We start from the raw sequence: 20,989 nt of genomic DNA on the forward strand, positions 1-20,989 counted from the left end.
TAGCAGTTGAGGTGTGAACACCAAGGGAGGAGAAACTGTTTCTGTAGTTGGATAGCCATTCACAGTCTTTGTTTAAGCCTGATCTGATGGTGTCAAATTTGCAAATGAACTGGAGCTCAGCAGTTTCTCTTTGGAGTCTGGTCCTGAAGTTTTTTTGCTGTAAGATGGCAACCTTTACATCTGCTATTGTGTGGCCAGGGAGGTTGAAGTGTTCTCCTACAGGTTTTTGTATATTGCCATTCCTGATATCTGACTTGTGTCCATTTATCCTCTTGCGTAGTGACTGTCCAGTTTGGCCAATGTACATAGCAGAGGGGCATTGCTGGCATATGATGGCATATATAACATTAGTGGACGTGCAGGTGAATGAGCCGGTGATGTTGTAGCTGATCTGGTTAGGTCCAGTGATGGTGTTGCTGGTGTAGATATGTGGGCAGAGTTGGCATCGAGGTTTGTTGCATGGGTTGGTTCCTGAGTTAGAGTTGTTATGGTGCGGTGCGTGGTTGCTGGTGAGAATATGCTTAAGGTTGGCAGGTTGTCTGTGGGCGAGGACTGGCCTGCCTCCCAAGGTCTGTGAAAGTGAGGGATCATTGTCCAGGATGGGTTGTAGATCACTGATGATGCGTTGGAGAGGTTTAAGCTGAGGACTGTAGGTGATGGCCAGTGGAGTTCTGTTGGTTTCTCTTCTGGGCCTGTCTTGTAGCAGGAGGCTTCTGGGTACACGTCTGGCTCTGTTGATTTGTTTCTTTATTTCCTTGTGTGGGTATCGTAGTTTTGAGAATGCTTGGTGAAGATCTTGCAGGTGTTGGTCTCTGTCTGAGGGGTTGGAGCAGATGCGATTGTACCTCAGTGCTTGGCTATAGACGATGGATCGTGTGGTGTGACCGGGGTGGAAGCTGGAGGCATGAAGGTAGGCGTAGCGGTCGGTGGGTTTTCGGTATAGGGTGGTGTTAATGTGGCCATCGCTTATTTGTACGGTGGTGTCCAGGAAGTGGACCTCCCGTGTAGATTGGTCCAGGCTGAGGTTGATGGTGGGGTGGAAGCTGTTGAAAGCATGGTGGAATTCTTCCAGGGCCTCCTTCCCATGGGTCCAGATGATGAAGATGTCATCAATATAGCGTAGGTAGAGAAGGGGCATGAGTGGACGGGAGCTGAGGAAGCGTTGTTCCAGGTCAGCCATAAAAATGTTGGCATATTGTGGGGCCATGCGGGTGCCCATAGCGGTGCCACTGGTCTGGAGGTATATATTGTCACCAAATTTGAAATAATTGTGCGTGAGGATAAAGTCACAGAGCTCAGCAATAAGTTGTGCTGTGTCATCATCAGGGATACTGTTCCTGACAGCTTGTATTCCATTTGCAAATTTGACACCATCAGATCAGGCTTAAACAAAGACTGTGAATGGCTATCCAACTACAGAAACAGTTTCTCCTCCCTTGGTGTTCACACCTCAACTGCTAGCAGAGCACCTCACCCTCCCTGATTGAACTAACCTCGTTATCTCCACACTGATATATACCTGCCTCTAGAGATTTCCATTACTTGCATCTGAAGAAGTGAGGTTCTTACCCACGAAAGCTTATGCTCCCAATACTTCTGTTAGTCTCAAAGGTGCCACAGGACCCTCTGTTGCTTTTTACAGATTCAGACTAACACGGCTACCCCTCTGAAACTTGACACCATGCAAGGCACTGCATTTAGCCGTATGGAATGGAAATCTATCAACCTCATGAAGAAACTTGCACAAATACAGACAGATATCATCTTCCTTTCCAAATGCAAACAGATGGACATCATACCAAATGGACTGAAGGTGAAAAATCCATTGCTATCTACATACTGCACAGACCACAGTGAGAGACTATGCCATACGTTATCAAAGAAACTGAGGAACCACCTGATCAGCATCCTATACAGCAAACAGAAAAACATCAAGAAAGAGCTCTCCAACCTGGAGACTCTCATAAATAACCAACCCTCCACACAAACGGACTTTACTAAAATAAGACAGGAGATCTACATTACACACTTCACCGCTCTACAAAGGAAAAAGGACCGTAAGCTGTCTAAAATCCTACCTGCCACATGGGGCCACAACAGGGGTACCCCTAACTCACCCAGCAATATCGTCAATTTATCCAGCTACACACTCAACCCAGCAGAAGAGTCTGTCCTATCTCGGGGACTCTCCTTTTGCCCCAGCACCCCCACGAACATGATACAGTTCTGTGGTGATCTGGAAACCTACTTTCGCCGCCTCCGACTCAAAGAATACTTTCATGATAACACTGAACAGCGCACTGATACACAGATACCCTCCCACCAACAACACAGGAAGAAGAACTCCACATGGACTCCTCCTGAGGGTCGAAATGACAGTCTGGACCTATACATAGAATGCTTCCGCCGACGTGCACAGGCAGAAATTGTGGAAAAACAACATCGCTTGCCTCATAACCTAAGTCGTGCAGAACGCAATGCTATCCACAGCCTCAGAAACCACCCTGACATTATCATCAAAGAGGCTGATAAAGGAGGTGCTGTTGTCATCATGAACAGGTCTGACTACCAGAAGGAGGCTGCCAGACAACTCTCCAATACCCAATTCTACAGGCCGCTTTCCTCAGATCCCACTGAGGAATACACTAAGAAACTACACCATCTACTCAGGACACTCCCTACGCTAACACAGGAACAAATCAACATACCCTTAGAGCCCCGACCGGGGTTATTCTATCTACTACCTAAGATCCACAAACCTGGAAATCCTGGACGCCCCATCATCTCGGGCATTGGCACTCTCACTGAAGGACTGTCTGGATATGTGGACTCCCTACTCAGACCCTACGCCACCAGCACTCCCAGCTATCTCCGTGACACCACAGATTTCCTGAGGAAACTACAATGCATTGGTGACCTCCCAGAAAACACCATCCTAGCCACCATGGATGTAGAGGCTCTCTACACTAACATCCCACATACAGATGGAATACAAGCTGTCAGGAACAGTATCCCTGATGATGACACAGCACAACTTATTGCTGAGCTCTGTGACTTTATCCTCACGCACAATTATTTCAAATTTGGTGACAATATATACCTCCAGACCAGTGGCACCGCTATGGGCACCCGCATGGCCCCACAATATGCCAACATTTTTATGGCTGACCTGGAACAACGCTTCCTCAGCTCCCGTCCACTCATGCCCCTTCTCTACCTACGCTATATTGATGACATCTTCATCATCTGGACCCATGGGAAGGAGGCCCTGGAAGAATTCCACCATGCTTTCAACAGCTTCCACCCCACCATCAACCTCAGCCTGGACCAATCTACACGGGAGGTCCACTTCCTGGACACCACCGTACAAATAAGCGATGGCCACATTAACACCACCCTATACCGAAAACCCACCGACCGCTACGCCTACCTTCATGCCTCCAGCTTCCACCCCGGTCACACCACACGATCCATCGTCTATAGCCAAGCACTGAGGTACAATCGCATCTGCTCCAACCCCTCAGACAGAGACCAACACCTGCAAGATCTTCACCAAGCATTCTCAAAACTACGATACCCACACAAGGAAATAAAGAAACAAATCAACAGAGCCAGACGTGTACCCAGAAGCCTCCTGCTACAAGACAGGCCCAGAAGAGAAACCAACAGAACTCCACTGGCCATCACCTACAGTCCTCAGCTTAAACCTCTCCAACGCATCATCAGTGATCTACAACCCATCCTGGACAATGATCCCTCACTTTCACAGACCTTGGGAGGCAGGCCAGTCCTCGCCCACAGACAACCTGCCAACCTTAAGCATATTCTCACCAGCAACCACGCACCGCACCATAACAACTCTAACTCAGGAACCAACCCATGCAACAAACCTCGATGCCAACTCTGCCCACATATCTACACCAGCAACACCATCACTGGACCTAACCAGATCAGCTACAACATCACCGGCTCATTCACCTGCACGTCCACTAATGTTATATATGCCATCATATGCCAGCAATGCCCCTCTGCTATGTACATTGGCCAAACTGGACAGTCACTACGCAAGAGGATAAATGGACACAAGTCAGATATCAGGAATGGCAATATACAAAAACCTGTAGGAGAACACTTCAACCTCCCTGGCCACACAATAGCAGATGTAAAGGTTGCCATCTTACAGCAAAAAAACTTCAGGACCAGACTCCAAAGAGAAACTGCTGAGCTCCAGTTCATTTGCAAATTTGACACCATCAGATCAGGCTTAAACAAAGACTGTGAATGGCTATCCAACTACAGAAACAGTTTCTCCTCCCTTGGTGTTCACACCTCAACTGCTAGCAGAGCACCTCACCCTCCCTGATTGAACTAACCTCGTTATCTCCACACTGATATATACCTGCCTCTAGAGATTTCCATTACTTGCATCTGAAGAAGTGAGGTTCTTACCCACGAAAGCTTATGCTCCCAATACTTCTGTTAGTCTCAAAGGTGCCACAGGACCCTCTGTTGCTTTTAACAGAGAGGAACTTTCTCCTACAGACTGCAGAGTGGTTACTCAGCTGCTGCACTGAAATGACTTCAATGGAAGGGTTACAAACTGATTCTCTGAGCTGCTGCGCTACACCAAGTGGGGGAGGGGAGGTGCTTCCATTTCCCTGGAGTCAACTGGAGATTGTTGGGATAGAAAGGACAAAGGAAGTTGGCCCATGGGATTGTGGTCTACTTTTTTGTAGACTCACAGGACCCAAGTTGGGAGGGCTGCATCTACACTGCAAAGCAATAGGGCTTGAACCCTGGGTCTTGGCTTGACTCAGACTCAAACCTTCCAATCCCGCAAAGCCTTAGGACCCTAGGTCCAAGCCTGAGTCTGAGAGATTTGTGTGTAGAAGGAAAGATGGTTTGGGCCCAAGGCTGAGTCTGAGCCCAGGCTTACATTGCAGTGTAGACATACCTTTCTTAGTGTATCTCAGTTTTCTGTTTCAAAACTATGGTCCTCCACCTTGTCCCACTTCCCCTTTCCCATAACCATTCAATGCCTGGTGTTTGTCAGAATGCCTGTTCTCCTTGGCTAAGGGGAAAGCCCATTATTATGTCCTTCCTATGCTCATTACTAAAAGGTTTCAAGCCCTTATCTGTGCTGTTGGAGATTTTGTAATATCTCATGAGAGTTTCTCTAATTCTCACAACTTGAAGTGCGATTGACTGTTATCACATTGTTTTTATTTATCTGTTTTAAGGCAAACCCCTCACATTGAGACACATTTTTGGAAAGTGTTTGAAACTTTAAAGGCCCCCCATTAAAATTTGGTCTTAATCCCCATTTGGCAGGATGGTAATAAAGTCCAGTGCCTGAAGACAACAGGCTACCACATACCACCAGGGAATCAGTTCATTATTTTCCTGATAAGAGAATTGTTGTAAAAGCAGGACCTGGTCACATTACAGCCCAGAACAGCTCTAATGAGTTAATCCTCTTCCCCCATGGACCTCATTCCACAGAGGAGATAACTATGCAGGATTTAACAATAACAGGCAAGATTGTTGTTCAGAAATGCATTATAAGATTTCATGTGTATCCAAGGAAAGAGTAGTAGGAATTTCAAGAGTCTGTATTACCACCCTTATGAAAAGGTTTTGGTTGCATGAGTAGAGTATGGTTAGGTTAAAATATATGGGGTTAATGCATTTCAAGTGTATAGGTTAGGCTTAGCACAGTCATAGTATTAGGACATTCTAAGTGTACTCTCAGTACATAGGTCTGTAGCTATACAACTGCTTTTAAAAATTGTTTAGCACTCAGGGAAGATTTTAGATTTGTTTTATTTGTCCACTTACAATACACATCTGTTGGCACCTCTATGTGCCTGTAGAAGATGGAAAATCTCATGTGTTGCATGCCAGTTTTTTAAAATGTGTGCAGCTCAGGTTTATATGCAAAACACCGGAGGCAAACACACTGGGGTACCATGGTAGTGAGTACAGTATGGAAACCTAAACAGATATGTGTGCAAATTCTTTGCTGAAACTTCACAAGAAGCTGCCCAGATTTATTTTCCATTGCTATGGTGTGAATGTGTAAGGATGAATGGATACGGGTCTGGGTGAACATGGCTGGGTGAGTTTGTGATTCGGTGAATGTAGCTGTGTGGAGGGAGAGAGAAAGAGAAGCTTCAGATGAGAAGTAATGTAGAGCATAAAACCCAGAAGAAGGAGAAGAGAGTATAGAAAGTGAATAATAATTAGTAATACCCAAGAGTAAGAAAACACTCCTCCATAACTCCCCCATCCTTCCTGCAACAGGTGTGTCTATTTTTCACATTGGAAATCTGGTTGCCTTTTGAAGAAAGAGTAGGAAGCTGTTGAAGGTAGATGTCTCTGGCAGCCATAACCCCACCACTTATTTTGAACACTAGCTATCACTAGTTGGCAGCATGAAAAGAAGCCTGGATTTGCAAGAAAGGGACAGAGAACATTTGGGAGAGAGGAATAGGTAGTATACAGGGTGTGAGAGGAAACTCTAGAAGGAAATGAGAGTGGAGATGCACTCAGTGTGGGGCTGTGTAGAATCTTCAAGTCTCATAATTCTAATAAATCAAAATGACTTTCCCTTTCTTTACCGCATTTCACCAAAGGATTCTAAAGTGCTTTACAAACATGGGTGTGCTGACCGTGGGCCTGATCCAAAGTTCATTGAAGCCAATGAAAAAACTTCCGTGAGTTTTAAATCAGGTTTTGTTCTATTTAATCCACCCTCGGAGAAAATGTAAACTATGATTTAAATTGAACGGTATGGGCCTGATCATACTCCCGTTGCAGTCAGTGGGAGTTTTGCTATTAACTTCAGTGACAGTCCTTCAATTATAATTATATTATAATATATATTAGTGCATGTTCTTCCATTTGCTTCAAACTGCATTAAAAAAGGGGGTGGGATCATGCTAAAGTCTATAAGTAGGAACTATAAATTGGTTTATGAAATTATTGAACTGTATCTAAAAGGAACAATATTGTAAAATGAAAATATGAACCAAACCCCAAATATCGGTGCATGGTGGAAACGCTGAGGAAAAACTACACACACAGTGAGTGGAATAAAAAGAGGAAAGAATATCAACATTTGATTTAGTTGCTTTGTGTTGGTATTGTTTAAACTGTGGGGGTGGGCAACTTGATTTCAATAATTGGTGGCAAGTCAGTAGAGGAAACATTTTAATACTATTTTTCTGAAGGAGCCTTGTGCCATGGTACTGCTAGATGCTTATTTTCATAGTTTCCAGTATATGTCCCTTAACATCATGTGTTAGGTTAGCTTTCAATTGAGGGAGGGGCGGGCGGTGTCTGTGGAGTTTTCCATGGGCTTTTTACATAGGTCTTTAATTTCAGGTGTTATCTGAATTTCTAAATTTGGAACCCTTTTAGGTTCCCATTAGGTTACCTAGTGGGCTACATTCATTGATGGTGTAAGCAGGTGCAACTGCATTGAAGACAGCGGAGTCAATGGAACTATGATAGTTTACACCAGCTGAGGATCTGCCCCCATTATTTCTACATTGTCTAAGGGCTCAGTCCTGCAGGGTGCTGAGTACCCTCATCTCCAGGGGCGGCTCCAGGCACCAGCGCATCAAGTGCGTGCCTGGGGCGGCAAGCCGTGGGGGGCGGCCTGCCGGTCACCATGAGGTTGGCAGTCAGGCTGCCTTAGGCGGCATGCCTGCGGGAGGTCTGTCGGTCCCGTGGTTTTGGTGGCAATTTGGCGGCGGGTATGCCAAAGGCGCGGACCGGCGGACCTCCCGCAGGCATGCCGCCCAAGGCTGCCTGACTGCCAGGCTTGGGGCGGCAAAATACATAGAGCCGCCCCTGCTCATCTCCCAGTGAAGATGATGGCAGTGGTAGGTGCACAGTACTTAACAAAATTGCTCAGCATCTTGTAGGACTAAGCCCTAAATGAGCAAAATAGTTTAATGTCTTGGACTGTTTGTTTTTGTCTCCTGGAAGAATACAGTATTACTTTGTTTCAGTCAGATATGGGACAAAACGGAAGCCTCTATTGGACCCTTTGCCCTCCCCCCCATCTGTAGTGATTCAGATGAAATGGGACAGGATCCAAACCATCCTGGACTTGTTTTTGTTTTTGCAAAGCCAAAACCTGAGTGATGAGGTTTTGCAAAATTCAAACCCAAACCACTCCAGTTTGATGGGACTAAACCCAAGACCTTTTATCTGAACCTTCCACCCTCCCTGGACTTTGGTGGTTTGGATAAAAATGGAATCTGGATTTAAACCATCCCTGATTTGGGTTTTGTAAATCACAACCTGACTGATGTAGTTCTGCAAAACCATAACATGTCTGCCTTCTTCCCGCTAAAATTAAAAATTTTTGGTCTGGAGCATTCAGGGACTGAAATGTGCAGTAGAATGTTATCAGCGTAAAGCAATATTTTATTTTATCTGCTCCCCAGGACACAATCCTGAAGTCCTAACTCAGTCCAAAATGCCCCCAAGTCAGGCTTCTCCACCCTTGTGTGGGCTGGGAGGGACGGTTCTGTTTTTAGGAGTCTGCTTCTGCGTCTACAGAAGTCAATAAAATAACTCCCACTGTGGGCAATGGGAGCAGGATTCCTTTGTGTCTGGGGTTTGGACTTTGTAATTGTGTGTGTGAAATCAATCCCTTCCACAGGAAAGGGTCAGGCAAAGGAAAACTGCCAGGTTCCCTCATTGAATTTTCCCAGATCATTTGATTGAGGGGAATTGGGGATTGTGTCCCCTCCCGTTGGAACAATGAGGAGTTCCAGACTCAGACCCCAGAGATGTGTTGGTTCTATCAGAGGAACAGGGCCACCTGTGTGGAAGCTCTGTTCTCCCAGCACCCTTTCTAGCAGAGTGACCCAGGAACTATGTAGCCAGAAGCAATCCTGGAAGAGTATTACTGAGAAATCTCCTCAACAGGAGTGTGGGGTAGAGTGTTCCTAAGTGCACAGATGCACATCTTCTCACTAGCCTTGGCACTAGCTGTCCCATTTTATCCCATCCCCAAGCATGGTCCCTGGATTTATAGCTGGATCTATTTCCCTCTTACCTCCTTATTATATGCCTCCTAGTGGTCACTCTGAATACTGGCTCTAAATGTTCTCAACTAACATCACACTCTCTATATAGGGATTGTGGTAGAATGGAACTATTCAGGAGAACTGCTGTTTTCTCAGTAAGTATGCTAGTAAGATGAGAACCTTGTTTCAATGTTCATTAGTTGTTGCTTTTCAGTATTTTTTGTTGCCATTCTCTGATTTTTTTTCTCCTTATGTGTGGATACCTTTGGGTTATTTAGAAGAATAATCACAAAAGAGAGATTAGAAAATAGCATGAGACAGGTTTATAAAATGTTATTTTCTCTTTACTGAGGCTGTGATTTAACTGTAATATTGCTCCCTTTCTAATCTACCTATCTTTCATATTTTTGTAGCACTGATCCCTGTAATATCTTACCTTGATGTTTTTGAGTATTAAAATTCAATTTTTAATTCCAGAAGCAGGTATCCTTGCTGGGATTATGTAGGATAGCCACTGTAATAAATCCAACTCTACCGAAGTGCAGAGATCATAGCTCTCATCCTAACCTTCATATATTAATTTTGAGAAATAGAACGTCTGATTCAAAATCACCACACCTCTACTTGTTAAGTAAAAGGAAAATATCCCTTAGCTGTCACTACACTAGTAGAACTTCTATTCTCTTTGTAGGGCTTGAGCCACTAGAGGGAGACATAATCACTAGAGGGAGACTTGGGTGGGGTTGGACATTCCACCCATCCCTGGCAGTGGATCACAGAAGCAATGATAGCACCAGCCATCTTGGAATAATAAAAGGAATGAACCTAGAAGGTACTGATTTTTTCTAAGCAGACTTTTATCCAGTACATTTCTGCTAAAACAGGCTAAATGCTTAGGACAAAAAAAATTGCAAACTTAGCTGGCTAAAGTTAGACAACTAAATCCACACCTGCAATTCTTTACTACCCCTCCCTGAAAGCCCAAAGAAAGGGCTGTTGTGGATTCTTCTGCCCCTTTCATCCACACTGGAGGGGGGATTGCTGGAGGAGCATTCTGTTTCATGAGAAGAAGCCAGAGAGGGATCTGGGACTTTTATTCCCTACTCATGTTGGAAGGCAGAAGGGAGTAGGAAGCCAGTGGTGGTCTCAAGCGAGAGTTATAACTTTCCTTTGGCTTCACCTCCTCCATCCAGAGAGAATTCTACCTCTCTCTTTCATTGTTAACATGGTAAAAAATTCCTTCTTCTGCTCCCTACCTTCCTGTTGTCCCAGATCCCTTTTCTTGCCATACCCATTATTCATCAGGCTCCACCAGAAAAACTTCCTCCCCATTAATCACGCCTGTTGGGCAATTGGGGGGAATGCTTAATGGGCAAGCATAAGACTTGGGCTTCCACAGCACTGCACTGCACAGCTGTGTAGAGTTAAAGAAAGGCTGCTTAGTCAGTGGCCAGAATGGTATATTAGCCATAAGAGCTCAATTTCAACTCTAGATAACATTTTCAGTGCTTACTGGAAGTGAACCTTTCAAGGTTTGTCCATCAATGTCTCATTGATTTTTGTGATGTTCAGTCTGGCAGAAGTGACATAGCTCAGTGGCTTTCAATTTTGAACCCTAGACGGTACTTGGTCTCTCCAGCCCAAGTTCATTGTATAGATCTATGTAGTTATCAGCTGGAATATTTTTCAGTCATATCAGCCTTTACTGTAGCTCTCATTAGGCTGTCACCAGAAAAGTTTCAAAAATGTGGATACTTCACTGTCCTTTGGGTCCATAGGCTGTAATATGAGTATGTTGGTTGAACATCAAATAGTGTAAAACGCTCATAACCATAGATGCTTCAAAACTGATTTTTTTCCCCATGGAAAAGTTTGACTTTATAGTGCAGCATATTCAAAAACTAAACTAGTTCAATTTGGAAATGCTGCTCTTGGTGCCTCTTGGTCTCCCATTCTCTGGTCAAACTACAGCTCCCATATGCTCCATGGTTCCCTCTCTTTGTAAGGGGAGTGGGTGAATCATGGAAATCCCATGGGCGATAAAGTCTGGCTGGGGAGCCCATCCTAGAGAGGAGAATAGGGTCAAAAGGCAACGGAATTACAACTTGCACTGCAGTGGCATATTTGAATAGAAATATTTTGGGTTTTGGGGCATTTGGTTTTTTGATGAAAAATCAGAAATTTCCACAGAAAGTGGACGCTTCTTGTGAAAAAAAATATTTAGCTGAAAACCTAAGTTTCCACCAAAAGACAGTATTGATGGAAATTTTTGATCAGCCCTTGTTCCAATACTACCTTGCACATTCAGTTGAATTGCTTTGTATAGCCTCATTCTGAAATATTTTTAAAAGTATTCCTTTTGAGAATGGATATCTTTTATCCCACTCCATCTGCCATGGAGAACAGGTTTCCCATCAGATGCAGAAATGTGCAAAACTGGCCTGAACTATAAAATTAATAGCATGTCCATACATAAGTGAATTATCACCAGACATCTCAGTGGACCTCTTAAAATATTCATTTTTTAGGGGGTGAAGCTTAAGTTGTGTAATGGATTTTCCTCAAACCTTAAACTCTTAGTGGCCAACAAAAAGTGCAGAGTGGAAGCTGGTTGCCAGATGTTCCACAGCTCTGAGAGATAAAAGGAAATCATTTTTACAAGTTTAACTGGGTGATATAGTAACCACTATGTAAAATACATATTTTTTATTAAGTCATGATGCAGTTGGACAATAATGTTCCATATTTTCCAATAAGAACCTGCTTAGCTTGCCTCATCCAAACTAAATTTATTGGCAGTTCTAACTGCTTCTCTTTCACTTTACAATGCTGGCAAAGTTGGCAGGAGATTTTTTTTTTTTAAACTCTCCTTGATTTTATTGTTTTAGTTATTTAAAATGACATTGTCTATTGACACTTAACATCAATCTTATCAACTAATCTCATAAATAGAGTACAAAAAAACCCTAACACTCTAAAGTGATAAAACAGATTGGAGAAGTTGCTTAGTTCACAAGGCTCTGTATCTGAGAGTCAAATTAATACACTCTGTGCAATCCCCATGTTTGAAAACAACTGAGGATCAGATCCTCAGCTGGTATAAACTGGTATAGCTTAATTGGCAGCAGTTGAGTTGTCCTAATTTACAGCAGCTGTGGCTCTGGCCCTTAATTTTTAAGAAGAGGGAAGAAGTTAGAAAGTGCTGGGTCCAAGTCTTGAAAGTAGCAGGTCTGTGAGAAGGTTGACTTTCATCCCCCATATAACTGATCATTTTTTATTGTCTCTGCCAGCCTCCTTTGTGAACTGGAAACTTGAAACCTTGTTTCCATTAAATAAAAGAACCCAAACATTGAGTGAGCCCTTTTTGTTGAAAGAAGGTTGGAACTCCCCTGCAGTTTATTCCCAAATCAAGCAGGACTCCTCAGAAGTATATTCTAATGCTGAGGAAACTGTGCATAATTTTAACTCATTCTCCACTGCTGTGCACCTTGTGTAGTCATTTGCACTTGTGTGAAATGCAGCCAGATCAGAATGGTGATGTTTTACAACTGCTTTTCATGGGTGGAAATGACTACATGAGGTGTAAGGTAGTGGGGGGAGAGAGACTACTGGAGTAACAGAAGGCAGAATTTGGTGAGTTTGTGTATTAAGTCACTTTAGAAAATCACATTAGAGGGAAATTCTCTTTATCCAAAATATGCACAAGATAGCTCATGGCACAAATTATGGATAGGTGAACTGGTTTGGAAAATTAAAACTCCCTTTCTTTCTCTCCCCACCTGACTGTGTGTCATGTGCAGAACTGAAACTGAACTGAACAGTTATTAAGGTTCTGAAATGTTCACCTTAGTTTTCTTCACTTCTGTTTTCTGGCCAGGAGTGGAAGCTGAGGTGCTGAAATGCCATGCAAAAAACAAGACTTGAAAAAGTGCTGGAAATCTCAGGAGACAGTCCATCCTCATGAGATTTCCAATCAAATGCTGTAGACTCAGCAGTTTTGGATTGTTCTAGTTAGCTTTGGAGAGACGCTCAAAGTAAAACTGCAGTCAGAATCTTTAGAGATTTGCCATCACTAGTACATGTAAAGATACTGTGAACTGTAAAATCTACATTAAAAAAATTAGATCACAAAGGTAAAACAGGGGTCTGTGTTCTCCACATTGTATCCATGCAGTTTATACAATACCTAGTAGGAATTCATGCCACATGTAGAGAAACAATTGTTCTGACTTTTAACAGTGTGTAGATTTATATTTTGCTTCAGGCAACAGCATTTAAACTCCCAGATTAAATTATCATTTATCCTTTTGGTTTGAATTAGAAATAGACCAAAACCAGAATGTCAAATTTAATCACCTTTTAAATTTCGAGAGAAGGAATCCAGTTCCCGGATTCAAAACTGCAGGACTGTCTGTACAGTCCATTTTCTACAGTTTTGTCCATGATTTTTCTTGCAAGATTTATACTTCTTCTGGTTTTCTATCCAAACTGGAACCAAAATCACAGAACCAAATTAAAGATGATTCTTAGTCCTGATTCAGTCTCAGACCAAAACCCAGAACCATAGCCTAAAGGTAATGTGGATCCAAACATTGCCTTCTTGACCCATCTTTATGTTGATTTGTGTGAAATACAATGTATTTCTACCACTCACTACACTTGAAGGTACAGACTTAATGCAATCATGAACAATAGATGGACTTCTAAAAATCCTAGACTACTCTGTTAGTTTCCCATCTGGTACCTTGTATTAGAATATTTCACTTGATAATCAGAAAAAATTTAGTCTGAGATACTGCTCAGAAAGAATGACCGTAAACATGAAGGTGTACAGAGGGATCAATCTGAATAATTTTCTTCTCTCCTATGCCCAAACCCTTTATTCAAACAGAGGTAATTTAAAGGTCTTAAAATCACCCAAACAAAAGTAAGCTATTGAGGGAGCATCGATCCCCTCCCATTAAAACATGAACCATTATACAAGGAAAAAGAGGAGGGATTGTGTCTTGAAAAAAAACAGTGGAAATTTCTCATTGAAAGAAAAATCCACTTGTATTTTAATAAAACTTTACATGATAGCCAAGCAAACTTTATTAAGCAATATAAGATTAAAAATAAAAAGATTAAGACCATCTTAAAATAACACCCAAAATGATATCTGAATTATATTTCAGTAGAGGAAATAGCTGGACAATAAAAGGACTATACTTTTGTTGTTGTTGTTGATGATCGGCAAATAGTATTAAGAAAAATCCATCTGATTGAAATTATATATTGAATGGCCCCAGGGTGAGAGAGAATTATAATTATTTCTGGCATATGATTCACTTTAATTTTAGATTTATATGTTTTTCAGGTTCCCTGAAGGTGTGAGTGACCTGGCAAATTCCTGCATTCCGTGTGATGCCCTAACTAGTAACGTCATACCCACCACAAAAGTCCACTGGAGGTAGTCGTGGGTATTTGCAACATATGGGGCTGGAGCTGAATGGCCGGTTAGCAACAAATGGGATAAAAAGCTGCAACCCAGACAGAGCATGGGAGCTGCCGAAGAGGCTGGGAACCACCACAGGTAATCTCCACAGCATCAGATGGGGAAGCTATCCAGAGGGATCCAGGAAACGGTGCCGTGTGGAAGACACCCACGAAGGCCATAGGTAGGAAGCAGCCTGGGGAGGAAGCAGGGGACCTAAACAAATAATCCTTGACTGGCTAACGTAGGGTACCTGGACTGGCACCCAGAGCAGAGGGCAGGCCTGGATCATTCCTCGGGGGAAGGGACTGCCAAATCTCCATATCCAGGCTGGCAGCCCTAATATAAGACTTTTGGACTTTATTTCTGTTCCTGTGTTAACGTCCTTTGCTTCTCCACTGGTGGAGTAGGCAGAGAGGGACATCAGGCCCCAGGACTAGCTGTTGAGGCCAATCACTGGGCCCTTAGTACTTTGGGATAAGACCACTTTCTACCATAAAAGGGGAGAGACTCAAACAATTTAACCAGACAGCTGAAGCCATAAAGAGAGGCCAAGCATTATAGGCCACATTTTGGAACTGATTAGGGTGACCAGACAGCAAATGTGAAAAATTGGGACAGGGGAGAGGGGATAATAGGAACCTAGATAAGAAAAAGACCCCAAAATCAGGACTGTCCTTATAAAATCGGGACATCTGGTCACCCTAGACCTGATGCCTAAAGGGAAACTGAGGCAAGACTGCCACTGTCAAATGCTCGGCCACGAGGGGGCACATGAAAAAGCAAGAAGTCTCATGACACCTTCCTTTTAACAGCCTACTCTTTTAATGAGGCCCAGCTCTCTGCCTCTCTTTCTAGCACTTATAGCTTGCACAAACTCTTTGTGGTGTGGCAAGTATTACTTCCTCCATTCCAAGGAAACTCATCAATTAAAGAATTTCGATATATATCTTCTGACACAGCCTCCCAAAGTGAGGGTGGGGATGAAACACCCTAAGACACTGCTGCAAAATCCGAGGGAAAGATAAAATGTTATAAACTGTGATTCAGTATCATGGTGTTACAGTGTCACTCAGCACAAACAGGTGACATTCCTAAGTGGACACCAAGATGCAGAGCCTATGATTTCCCAATGTTACCTGTTTTAATATAGTTCAGACACTGTTAGAATCAGACTCTCCTGACCCAACCACCAAAGGGTGAATTCAGTTACATTTCTCCTCCTATGGTAAGGTAACCAGACATCCCAGACTCCCAGCTTGGCCAGAAGACCTAAGATTTTTACAAGCCATTTAAAAATATTCATATTTTGCTGTTCTTGGCTGATTTTCTCCTTTCATGCTGATTAAAAATGCTCTGATCTTTCATTGCTCCCTTTTAGTAACACAGCCTTCCAAGATGGAAGAGGGCCATGCTACTCTTCTAGCTAGTGTTTATGTAGCCTATAATATTTTTTCTTCCACAGTTGCAGCATTTGCTGATTCTTTCAATAGTCTATTCCACACGTTAATTATTCTAAATGTAAAGACATTTCTCCTGATTTTCCATAAGGCCTTTTTTCTTACATTTAATTCATGCTCTTGTATATGTGGAGCGGTTTTCTGTTTGTTTGTTTGTTTGTTAGGCTTTTTTTTTTTTTTTTTGCCTGCAACTCTTGCAGACATTTAAGATTTTAATATCCCAGACAATACCAGTTATAATTTTATTACACCATAGCATCTCTTCTTTTCTCACAAGGCCCTAACATCCTTCCATATGTCCTCTTTTTATTCATTTCATCAGTTTGTTTGTCATAGGGGACAGGCTGGCTCAGAGAATTGGTAATGGGATACAGAAGCTTTCACCTCTATGTTGCCAGTCTGTGTCTAACCAAGGGAGTTACCAGAATGTTTTAGTGCGAAAGGGGATTTTTTGGTGTTTGATTGCTCTAAGTTGATTTTCCCAGAAAAGATTTTAACAGCCTTCAAGGTGTGACATTGCTGGTGAAAATGAACAAACTGTTGCTCCACTTTGCAGTACAACAGGTGTAAATAACTCTGGATGACATTGGACTATGAAAACTGAAAACGTAACTGCCTTTTTTCTTTCTTTCTGTATGTTTGCAGTGTGGCAAAACGGCTTATAAGGAAACCAATGGAGTGAGGTAGGAGGACTGTTCTAAACAGGAATGAATTTGTTTATAGACTTCTTCCAAGTGGCCCAAGACAAGACACTGTTAAAGATCTGAGTGGCAGTTGTATAACCAAAATAATAATGTTCTTCTTTTTTAATAAGAAAACCTGCGTGAGTGGAAACTTTTGGAAATGAACTGCAGTCATAGAAATGCTTTAACTTTTGTGGGTGGGCAAAGGAAATTCTGTTTAACTTTATAAATTATTTTAAAAAATGTCTTGGCCTCGGAAGCTACTGAACTCTGCTCCACACAGTATCAAAGGATTATGGGTATTACAATGAGAGATTATGGATTATGGGTATTAAATGGAAAGATTACTAGGAGACGCATGCCACAGACATGAAGAGGACCTTGAAGATTAAGAGATTTACAAGGAGTGGTACCATTTCAGTCTCCCCTTCTTGGCTGGATGTCTTCACAAAAGAAGAAAAACAAATATTTCTAGGTAAAAAATAGGTTGCTCCTTTGTACTGTTGCAGTCAATGTTTTATCCCACATTCTAATGGTTCAAATTTGGATCAGTGAGTTTGGCTCAGGCTAAAGTCACCTGCAACATAGACCTATGCTTACATTCTTACAAGAGGGAAAGCTTCAATCTTAACACCCCCATCAATTTGCTATGTACTGACAAAGTCATCAGTATTACATAACAGAAATACCAGGGGAGAAGCAGAAAAATGATTTGGAGAACATCATCTTTGGGGAAAAAACACTCTTAAAAATATTTCAAAGATCTTTTCATCCACCTGAAATTTCCATGACTCTAAATACATTTGAAGTCAATTGGTGATTCACCCATCAGCACCTTTCTAAGACATACAGGACTGCACTCATGAGTGTATATTTAATTGGTACTTCAAGGGTCATCCAGTTTTAGGTCATAAATGTACATTTTATTTTTTAATAATAAAGGTATATTAATTTGAGTTACAGGATCAGCTAGAGATTGAAACCTTAGTGTGCGAAGCACTGTACATACACCCAGTAAAACAGTCCCTGCCCTAATGATCTTACAGGTCTAAACAGACAATGCAGACAAACAGTGGAAGAAAGGCAGTATTGTTATGCTTATTTTACATTGGGGAACTGAAACACAGAGAGATTAAATGAGCTGCCTGAGGTCACCTAGGAAAGCTGGATTGGAGCCCAGATCACTTGAGTACCAGTCCATTGCTGAATCCTGCCTCCTCCATCCCCTTCTTTCTTTCTTTTCGAAAAAGTCTGGATGGGAGTGTTTTTAACATAACCTAATATGATCGGGATTGTTTCTTGAATTTTTTTTTCCTTTCAACACACACACTTTTTAATGCAGTGACGTGATACTTTCAAACCCAACATGTTATGTACATGAAAACAAGTAAATTAAATGGCTGGAAATGAAAGTGTGGAACCATTTCAGTTCAAAAGTCCAAGCTGAGTGAAATGCAAAATTTAAACTAACAACATAGGGCCCATCCTGCATCCATTCCCCCTGCTCATCTTCCCTAGAGGCACCATTGAAGCTAGTGGAACACTTTATGGATGAAATTCATTCCTGTGCAGACAACCAGCAAAAGGGCAAGGCACCACTTGATCTCCTGACTTACTCTCAAAAAAGGGAGCAGGAAGCACATAGAGCAGAGGCGGCTTTCTGCAGAGGAGTGAATTTCACTCATAGTCGGTAGGGCTTGCAGGACTGGTCCCACAGATTGTGAAAAGTAAATGAGGCATTAATGATTCTTTCTGTTTTAATCACATAAGGAGGTATTAGTAATAGAGCAACAGCAGGAAAGAAAAATTTTAACTAAGTTATGCTGTGTTCTTTTCTTTTCTTTTTTTCTTTAAAGTTAATAGAAAAATTATTTCCAGTCAGTTGAGTTGTGCTTTTCCTATCCTGCTGTCTTCAGCTCTCAGCTGCCAATGGTAGAATGATGTGATTCATAGACTTCTTAACTGAAATTCTACACAGCTAAATCATAGTGCTGCAGCTTCCATAGAAGTCAATGGGAATTTTGCCACTGATTCAGTGGAAGCAATATTTGGCCCATAGATGGCCAGAAAAAAACACGATGGAAAACAGCTCCTTGCATTTTGTGGGACTACTCCCTACTTCATACCCTATAATATCGTATCTAACCCATTCTTAAACATCTTCAAATGATGGTGCTTTTATATTTAAGAACCTTACCCCAATAGTTAACATCAACTTTTCCTTCCATAGTGTCAGGCTAATACTTCTTGTCCTACAACCTTCTCAGACTGTGAATAATTCCCTTCTTAATTTGTTATAAGCATGAAGGTCTAGCTAGAAAGTGATCTTTTACCACTTCTGTCTCCCTGCCTCCTTTTTTTTAAAGACTATATCAGTCTAGCCCCTTGGTCTCTTCCCAGGAATCTGACCCTCCAAATGTTGTATCATTTTAATTGCACCTCTATGAATGGTCACTAGTTTTTCCTGTGTTATATCCATCTATTTATATTGTGTTTATCATTGTTGCAGCTAAGCACTTAGGGCCTGATCCTGTAAAGTGCTGAGTGCTCTGGTCTGATCCAGCAAAATGCTTATGTGCATCTGCTTAATATTAAGCATGGGAGCAGGGCCGACTTTAGTCCGATTTGCCCAATTCCCCGGAATCGGGCCCCATACCTAAGAGGTCCCCATGCCTTAGGCGCCTTTTTAATTTTTTTTACTCACCCCAGCGGCGGTCCACTCCGGGGTCTTTGGTGGCCCCGCTCTCCCGGCTGGAGCTCCGGCCAGAGTGTGACAGCCCCGGGGCCCAGCAACCCCGGCCAGAGCGCCGCGGCCCTGTGACCCCCGGCTGGAGTGCTGCAAGCCCTGCAGTCCCACTCTCCCAGCTGGAGCTCCGACTGGAGCGCGGCCGCCCCGCGACCCCGGCCGGAGCACAGTAGCCCCGCGGCCCCCCTCTCCTGGCCGGCAATCCGAAGTGTCGCTGAAGACTTGGAGCACTGCCCTTTGAGTACAAGCCCAAGGAACTGGGCCCTGCACTTGCTAAAGCCGGCACAGCATGGGAATAATCCCAGAAGCAGAAGACGATGTCAGTCCTCACCTGCTTTCTTACTGATTGGTTGGATTTCAATAGACTTGTCTATCTACAGTCAATAGGTGAGAATGTTTGCAATGCAGTTGCTAGTAGCAGGCTTGTCAGTGGTATGGAGACTGGAGTGACGAGGCCTGGCAAGCAGAGGTTTACAATGTTGACAGAAGATTAAAAAAGAATTGTACTTGGACTAGGGTAGATGCCCACAGTCTACAGCTGGAGTTAATTATTTTGATTCCTTTTGGATATTTCTCAGAAGACTGGCTGTTCTATGTGCTTGTCAGCAATATAAATGATCCATGGGTAGTCTGTGTAGGTTATCAGTTTCTATTTTTTAAAGTGATTTTTTGCTGCTCATTAAAGATGCTGGAATGATTAGTGCTGGAGACTTGAAGACTTCTACTCCAGTGGTTCTCAACTTTTTTCAGACTATGACCCCAGGCCAGAATAGAAAAGAGTTTTAGGATACATGCGAGTATGCTCTCTCTCTCTCTCTCTCTAGCCATAAAGGCAGGGTGGTCATTGCATTGCCGGACCCATGCATGAGTTCCCTGAGGGTCATGAAACACCACCACCAGCAGTGCAAGCTTCCCCCCACCCGCACAACACACACGCAGCCTACCACCCCAGCAATATGCCTCTGTCCTGATCTGAAAGAAGTGATGAACTGGGAAAGGGCCATGGTTTTATAAGCCAGCCTTCTGTAGATCTCTCTGACCTGTACTCCCTGCACACTCCATTCTGAAAGTTGTCTACTTATCTCTTCAATTAATGTATGTTATTTACTTATATTAGGTTACCACAAAATCTTCTGTCCTCCATGGAATAGGCTGCTCTTGTTGATTATATGAGCCAAAAAATAGCAGATCAAAGATATTGCAATGTAGGGCAAGTGGGCTGAACAAGCATGCAAATATGATGAAAATTAGCTTGACCTTTATGAAAGACAGACGATTGCATGCTATTTAATGCTTTATGCAACCAATAATTTTGAGGTCCTGTCTTGCAAGGGGATCAGTTGTATTTTTCTATCACTTTGTTAATATCTTGGCTTAGCTCAAGAATAAATAGCAGTAAAGGTAGTCCATTCAAATAGTCCTCAAGTCACTGTAGTTCAGATAAGCAAGGGTGGAAAATGCATGTTGAAGTGCTGTATAAAAGAGCTGAATGTGTATTTATGCCTATGCATAGATTCATTCCCCAGTAGCTGGGGCTGCAAGCAGAGTAGCAGATATCCTTCAGCACATTTTGTACATTA

General features: G+C 42.6%; 1 long non-coding RNA gene across 3 annotated transcripts in view; it reads left to right on the forward strand.

Moving 5' to 3' along the window:
- LOC112061544 (uncharacterized) overlaps window positions 1–19,408 on the forward strand; it is a 42,384-nt gene extending 22,976 nt beyond the window's left edge. The window contains exons 1-3 of one of the 3 annotated variants that reach the window (XR_010599246.1): window positions 12,220–12,275; window positions 14,404–14,704; window positions 16,626–19,408. This is a non-coding gene — a long non-coding RNA (uncharacterized LOC112061544). Of the gene's footprint in view, window positions 1–12,219; window positions 12,276–12,588; window positions 12,681–14,403; window positions 14,705–16,625 lie in introns of those variants that run through there. The other 2 variants (XR_010599245.1, XR_010599244.1) reach the window with 2 other exon arrangements.
- The last annotated feature ends 1,581 nt before the right edge of the window (window positions 19,409–20,989 follow it).

The sequence above is a fragment of the Chrysemys picta genome, chromosome 3 (genome assembly GCF_011386835.1).
Source record: "Chrysemys picta bellii isolate R12L10 chromosome 3, ASM1138683v2, whole genome shotgun sequence".
Taxonomy (NCBI): Eukaryota; Metazoa; Chordata; order Testudines; family Emydidae; genus Chrysemys; species Chrysemys picta.